Below are 7,947 nucleotides of genomic sequence, written 5' to 3'. Positions count from 1 at the left end.
AAAATTTACAAGATAAAAAGGGTAAATACAGAAATTGATAATCATATTGGGAGATTTCAACCCACAGTTCTCAATGACTCTTAGACCAAGCAGACAAAAACCAATAGGAAAATTTGAACAACCCAATAACAAACTTGATTTATTATTCTTGTATGTAAAACTTCAGAATGAATATTACAAGTACATGTACCCATTATTTTTAAGTGCACATGGAACATTTTAAAAATTGGACTATAGTCCAGTCATAAAGAAATTATCAAGAAATTTCAAAGGATTGAAGTCATACTGAATATTTTCTCAGGTCACCATGGAATTAGACTAGAACATAATAGCATAAAGATAATTATAAAAGGCCCATATTTATGGAAATTTTAAAATACACTATTAAATATCCCATGTCTCAAGGAAAATAATCACAATGGAAAAATAAAAAATATTTAAAAATAATTAATAATGAAAATACTACATATCAAAATTTGAGGAGTATAGCTAAGGCATGCTTAGGAGGAAAATTTTATATTTAGATGTATATTATATATTAGAAAAGAAGAAAAGATGAAAACTCAATGATCTAAGCATCCATTTGAAAAAAGTAGAAAAAAGACCAAGACCAAAAGAAAGTAGAAGGAAAAAAATAAAGACAAAAATAGAAATTAATGAAATAATAAACATTCAACAAATCAACAAAGCCAAATTTCATTTTTTGAAATGATAAAATTAATATTTATTCCCAAGCAACTCATCATTAAAAGAAAAAAAAAATCAGAAGGCGGCACAACTAACAAAATTCAGGAATTAAAAAGTGGGGGAGGGGCCAGCCTGGTGGTGTAGTGGTTAAGTTCTCATGCTCTGCTTCAGTGGCCTGGGGTTCCTGGGTTCAGATCCTGGGCATGAACCTGGCACTGCTTGTCAAGCCACACTGTGGCAGCATCCCACATAAAATGGAGGAGGATTGGCACAGATGTTAGCTCAGCGACAATCTTCCTCACACACACACACACACACAAAAGTGGGAGAACCTCACTATATATCCTAATTCACCATTTGGCAACCTATAGTAATATTAACAGTGTTCTGTGTTGTGGTATAATTTTTTATTTTATAAATAATATATGATGCTCCTATATGTAACTTAGAAAAACAGATGCCAAAATAAAATATAGTTCCACCACTTAGGAAAAAGTGTTTCTTAATCCTAGGTGCACATAGGAATCACCCAGGATACATTCTTTAAATATTAATGCCTGGGCTCCTTGGAGGATCAATTAAGTCAGAATTTCGAATTGTGTCCCTGCATCAGTATATTTTTAAAATTCCCCTGTTGATTCTAATGTGCCACATTTGTGAACAACTGATACAGAAAATGATAAGATTTTGATGTTGTCCTTCCAGTCTTTTTGCTTATATGGACATGTACTATGTAATTTTTATATAAATAGATTCTTACTAAATACATGGTTTTGAACTTTTTTAAATTTACCAACATGTCATGAACATCTTTCCATATCAATAGATATACTTCTACTGCTGCATTTTTAATAGTTACATAGTATTCCATTTTATGGGTTTATCATTTATGTAACTAATCCACTGTTACTGGGCATTTAAATATTCTGTAGTAGAAACAGTGGCAAGAGAATACCCTTATTAAAGTACTTTTCACACATCTATGAAAAACACTCCTTAAAAAATCACTTATTCAAATAGTTTCTTATCCATATAACACAAATAGCTTATGTAAGAATTGGTAACTGAATTTTTATCTTAGATGTTCTCTCAGGAATCATGTAGGTTACTAAGGTTGAAAGAGATATATTAATATCTGTTTTGTTAACCATATCATCCCTAACACAGTGCCTTTTGTATGGAAGGCACACAAAACTTCAGTTCCTAGAGTATGAGGACCAGTCACATTCAGAAGAAAGATAGTGTAACCTTGGGAGTAAACCCAGTATGAGAAAAACTTGGAATCTGTGAGCAAAAATCTTTTACTTTTAAGTTAATAATTAAGAACCAGAACAGTTATTGAGATCTATGCTCAGCTAGCCATCACACTTTATATATGGCCATTTTGGCATCTGCATTTTAAGCTACCATTTATTGCATGTTTTATATTCATTATTTAATCTTCCCAACCACCCTATATAGTGTATACCATTATTATCTCCATTTGAAAGGTGAGGTTCAGAGAGGTGAGTTAATATGCTCAAGGTCACAGAACCAGCAAAAGACAGAACCAGGAATTCAACTCTGGTTTGTCTGGCAAGAAAAAAAAAAGCACTCTATTAACCACTGTGCTTCCTAGGTATTTTGGTTTTCTGCTGCACTAGAGCAGAATAATTTTTGATGTTGTAATAAAAAATAACATCTTTGCAACACTCATACATGATTATGGAGAAGTATAAGAAAATTCAGATAAGCAAAAAGAATATAAATTATACCTATAATTCTATCACCCTTTGGGGGAGCAGTACTTTTTATCCATCTGAAAAGAGTACTTCACATCTCTGAAATTATTACAATCCCTGTCATTCATTTTTGTTTGCTGTATATAATCTTACTTTGAAATTTGGGTACTTGACATGCATGGAAGAAGCGACACAACATGTATATTTTAAACTGACCATTGGCTATTTTCTCCCTAGCATTCTTTCATTCATGATTCAACCATAAATATTTATTAAACTCTTATTTTGTTCCGTGCATTCTGCTACCTTTTGAGAATACAACAGTGATCAAAATCAGACATGGTCCCTGCCCTCATGGAGCTCTCAGTGGCTTTGAAGAATGTGACATGAATAAAAAATGGCATAAAGAAATGTAAACCAAGCACTATGCAAGAAAGAGATGTGAGTTTGTAAGAAGAGAATTTGACCTAGTCAGAAAAGGCTTTCCTGATGAAATAATAAGTAAGCTGATATTTGAAGGAAAGGAGGAGCCTTCCAAGGAAACGTAATAGTATGTGCAAAGCCCTGAGACAAGAGAGACCTGGAGAATGAGGGAGATAGAAAGAAAACTGGCATGACTAAGGATAGTGACAGAGGCTAGAGACATGTGATATGTGATATGTGATGGGGCTGGAGAGGAAGGTAGGTACCAAACCATGCAAAGGCCCTAAGGCAGGATCATACCTAGTATACATAAGGAGCAGCAAAGATTCCAACATGGCTAGAGTGGCATAAGCGAGGAAAGAATGGTAGAAAATGAGGTTACAGAGGCAAGAAGGTGCCAGATAGCCCTGCAATGCTGTCCAATAGCACTTTCTGCCTTGATGAATGTGTTCTCTATGTACTGTCCACTATGATGGCCACTACTCATTTGAAATTGAGCACTCGAAATATGGCTAGTGCACTTGAGGAAGTGAATGTTTAATTTAATTTTAATTTTAATAGTCTCTAGCTACATTGTCCATTATAGTGGCTATTGAACACTTGAGGTATGGCTAGTGTAGCTGAGGAACTTAATTTTAAATTTTATTTTAATTGAAATTGAAATTGAAATAGCTGTGTGTGGCTAGTGGCTGCCACTATTGGACATCATATTGGACAGTGCAGCTATAGCCTGGTGGCTTTTGGTGTTTACCCTGAAATAATTAAATTTTAATTACCTAAGGCTTATAGCCAAATTGGTATTTTGTTTTACTTTTAAACAAAGTAACAAAGTTTCCGTCTTTGATGGGATAAATGGGGTGAAGTTATGTAATAACCTAAAGATATACATCACTTCCTTGACTGTCACATTTATTGATATCTTGAGATGTACTTCAGAAGGTGAAATGTAGGTGGTTAGAGCTTATCTAACTTCTTCTTTCCTGCCTCAGCTTAAATCTCTTCCTCATTAAAACCATCCCTGACACCCTCTAGGTGAGGTAGGTCATCTCAGTTAACATTTTCCCAGAACACTGCACTTTCTCTTTATGTCTCTTGTATGTTAATCTATGTCGATATTTATATAACTATTTAATATCTTTACCACAATTCCCAACCACGCATAAGATTATTATTTACGGTAGGGACCATGTCTTATTCACACTGAATCCACAGCACATGGAATTGAAGTAGGCCCTTAGTGAATATCTGATAACTGAATAAATGAATAAAGAAGTGAATGACTATACAGCATTCTTTTCTCCACTATACTCATCCATCTGTTTTTTTATGCATGCTGACTCTTATCCACCCACCTCTGGCCATGAAGGGTTAAGGACTCCCCTTAACCATCTATTCATCCCAGTTGCTTAAAACTATTGATAGGCGTAAATCTCAATACTAACCTTAATCCATTAAGCAGTCTTTATCGAGAGACATTTTCCCACCCAATAAAAAGGAATTTAACCATCTTAAAGGGAGACCCAAAAGAACTAGTAAAAAGGTAGCTCAGAACTGAATTACTCTACAGTGACAACCCGCTGTTTGTCCCTGAGACTTCTTAGTTTTCATGTAAGTCATAAGAGTCTACCTTATTTTAAGTGAATTGCCCATTTTGAGGCAGAGTAATCATGGTATGTGACAAATGGCAGTTGTCTGATGGTGTTTCCCTTAGCCAGCTTTACACAATTCAGTCATTGTTAGGTTATTTAAGGATGTGTATACCCTTATGTTGAGTTTGTCTTTGGGATCTATTCTCTCCAAGAACCCTCAGTTCTGATTCTGCAGCATGTGACAGAGACTTTTAGTTACTTTGGTTCACAGTGGGACTTCTTTCTCTACTATATTAGAAAGTCAGAGGACTGCCAGAACGTCTTAGTACGATTTCTGAACGGTACTAAAAAATAGAAACTTACCATTGAGATATCCCCTCACATGAAATGTAGAGTGATGGTTACTTCTGAAGTGAGCATCCCGTTTCAATAACCTGCCCCCCACTCATTCTGTCACCTTCAAGGTACATAGCCACCCTGTGCTTCAAGTTAGAGTCTGCAAAAAGAATCTCTCCTAGTCCCTATCTCTTTCAGTGGTATTAGAAGTAATGAAATAATTCACTTTTGTGAAGTGTACTAAAATCCTTTTACAAAACAAATTCTATGCAAAGGTTGTTGAGTGTGTGCAGGATTGCTGGTGTTTCAAGCCAGGTAGAACAGTAGCACCTATTCAAGTCACCACCACAGGGGGCCTCTTAAAAGTGGGTTTACTCTGCTATGTGATAGCTTAGAATTTTTATTGCTATGTATTTCTCTTTTTCCTGCCAAAAGAAAAGTCTTAAGTCTGGAAGGAGGAATTAAGAGTAGTAGTTTCTTAGGAAACTAGTGCCACAGTGAACTGTATGTATGTCAATTTGTTCTTTAAGCAGGTCTGGCAATTACCTTGGAATACTAGGCCGTCATATTTTTTCCAGGTGTTTTTCTTTATGCTTCATCATTCCTGGTGAAAGGAACAAAACAATAAAAAGAAAAGCTACAGGTTACTCTGAAGAGTCACCGAGTTTCTCAGGGGAGTGGTTGTCTTAGGTGGCGCTCTGACCATAGCACTGAGAGCCACACTGGTCCAGTGAGTAAAGCATGGCCCTTTGGAATCATAACATGCTGGTACATTTCTTTTCCCATTGCTGCTCTCAGGATTTCTTATCTCCTGCCCTGGCAAATCATAATATACCCGCCCCCATCCCTGTCCAGTGCACCCAGTGGGGGGGAGGGGGCAGAAAAGACAAAGTCATTTATATAATGTGTCTCCCTGCTGAGCCCCTAATGGCCAATGCTTTTGTTCTGCATTCAGTGGCTGCATGTGATGGGCAGGAAGCCGCAGTCTCCCTTTGTTCCAGGGCCTTATTCAGCAATTTAGAGCCATCATAAAAATCAAATATGCATGTTGCAATCGCCTTGCCTACAACAGCTTCAATTTTCACCTTTCTTTAATTTGAACTCCACAGGGGAAAAAAGAGAACGAAGGGAGAAAGGGAGAATGGGGGGAAGAAAAAAATTGCTTTGTATTTTTGCTTAGCCGACTGCGAAAATAGGCAGTAATGAAAAAATATATTTTTAATCTTGTAGATGCATCCCATTCAAAACAACACGTACCACCCAACCAGGACAGTAGAATCTCTTCTGAAAATGCCCTCAAACCATCTCACTTGGCTCAGGCTCCCAAACTGGATGTGAAATGATGGGAAAAGAGAAAAGCATGAGAGCATTAGAAAAGGGAGGAAGAGGAAGACCGTCTTTTGGGCTGGAGTAGTCATCATGTTCAGAGAGGTTACATCTCAGCACTTCTCATCATGGCCAAAAGGAATGTTTCTGTTCAGCTGACTGTCATGAGTTTCTTTTGTAAAGGAAATGATTTGGGGAAAGGGTTCATAGCGGGAGTGAGAGATTACATTTAAAGATATATTTCTTCTCCAAGTAAAAATGAAGACATTGACAGAGATGTTTTTGTCCACTTATTGATTTATACACTATATTTAAAATTTTCCCAGAACTTCAAAGGATGTGTTCCCTGGGGTTCAAATAAATTTGCATCAGCAGCTTTGGTATTGATTATTCAGAAAAATACAGAAACCCTTTTCCTACTCCGTTATTAGACTTGAGCAGTGACTTTACAGAGGGGTTCATGCCCTAATATAAACAATATGGCCAATATTTATTTGATTTATTAAAAAAAAAAAGATCTGAAGAACTGTGCCTCTTTATGCCTGGTTTCACTTACTACTATAGATTTTGAAGGCTCAAGCTAAAGTTGAAGCCGACCAGTTTGAAGATCCTTTGCCTGTTCTTATAAGTGGAGCTCTTTCAGGGTAATTCCAGGGAGATTTGCTGTAGGTAACATTAGACAGACACTGAACATAATGTAGGATGGATGCAAACTGAAAGAGTGATCTTGGGGATCATTCAACGTTGAAAAGCCTTTGATTGTCTTGACTGGAGCTTCTTCTGGAAGATGTACTGAATGAGTCTGGGATCAAAACCAATTTCTCAGGTTTGATGCAGTTGTAATATGGAAATCCACCAGATTCTGCTATGACTAATTAGAGATGTGTGAAGAGGGTTTCTCTTTTCCAACATTATTGATTTTTCTTTCAAACCCCCCAGTTTCACACAGAAAATCTCTGGCATTTAAAAGTGTTCAATTTAGTACAGTTCACTGATGCATGTAATCTTTGCTAACTGCATCCCATTTTCTCTGAACTTGGTTTTTCAGGCCCTCTTATGTTCCGGGTATATTTGAGATTTACTTTAGGTTTTAAGTAAAATCAAAGATGCACCCAGGACATCTGAACACTGAGAGGATAAATTTAATATTTGGATTTTTTTTAGTTAGAATTTTTTCCTTCCCTCCGTTGGAAATATAGGAAATTATCCAAGCCCAGAAATAAAGAAGTATAATTTTAAAAAGTGGATTCTACAGAATCTAAGCTTACAAATCAGTCAAGGGATTTGTTTATGTCTTCAATCTCATCTGTCCTGGAAAAAGTGAGAAAATTAAGATGGATAATAGCACCTGGAAATTTACGACATTGGGGAAAAATCTGTGATTGAATAGCATAACTCAGGTATAAGCTATGGCTCTTTGCCACCTCAACTCTTCTCTTCCCACTGCATCTTTTAACATTGCCTCATATCTCTTAGGCTATTGTGGACAGATATCATACCCTGTAACTTCTCATTAAAGTCAGAGCCATATGCTGGCATTTTATGTTTTCTGCTCCTCTCATATGAGGAAAGATGCTAGACAGATGTATCAGATGATAAACATTGCATATTGAGAGTGAAGCCTTTTTCTCTTTGAATTTAAGATAATGTAATGTATAAGAGTATATCTTTAATTGAACATTTTCTTCTCCTCTGTCATATGGGAACTTTTCTTTGTCCTCAGTTTTCTCTTCTCAAGAAATAAATTGTAGAAGACCTAGAGGAAAAATTGTTTCACTGCTTTCTTGAACAGTCTTCCTTTTCAAGCCACCTGGTTTACATTTCAGGTCATTCCAACTATTACCATTATTCTTACCTATGCTTTA

This window comes from Equus quagga, chromosome 13 (assembly GCF_021613505.1).
Source record: "Equus quagga isolate Etosha38 chromosome 13, UCLA_HA_Equagga_1.0, whole genome shotgun sequence".
Classification (NCBI taxonomy): Eukaryota; Metazoa; Chordata; class Mammalia; order Perissodactyla; family Equidae; genus Equus; species Equus quagga.
Note: the sequence above shows the minus strand (reverse complement) of the source record.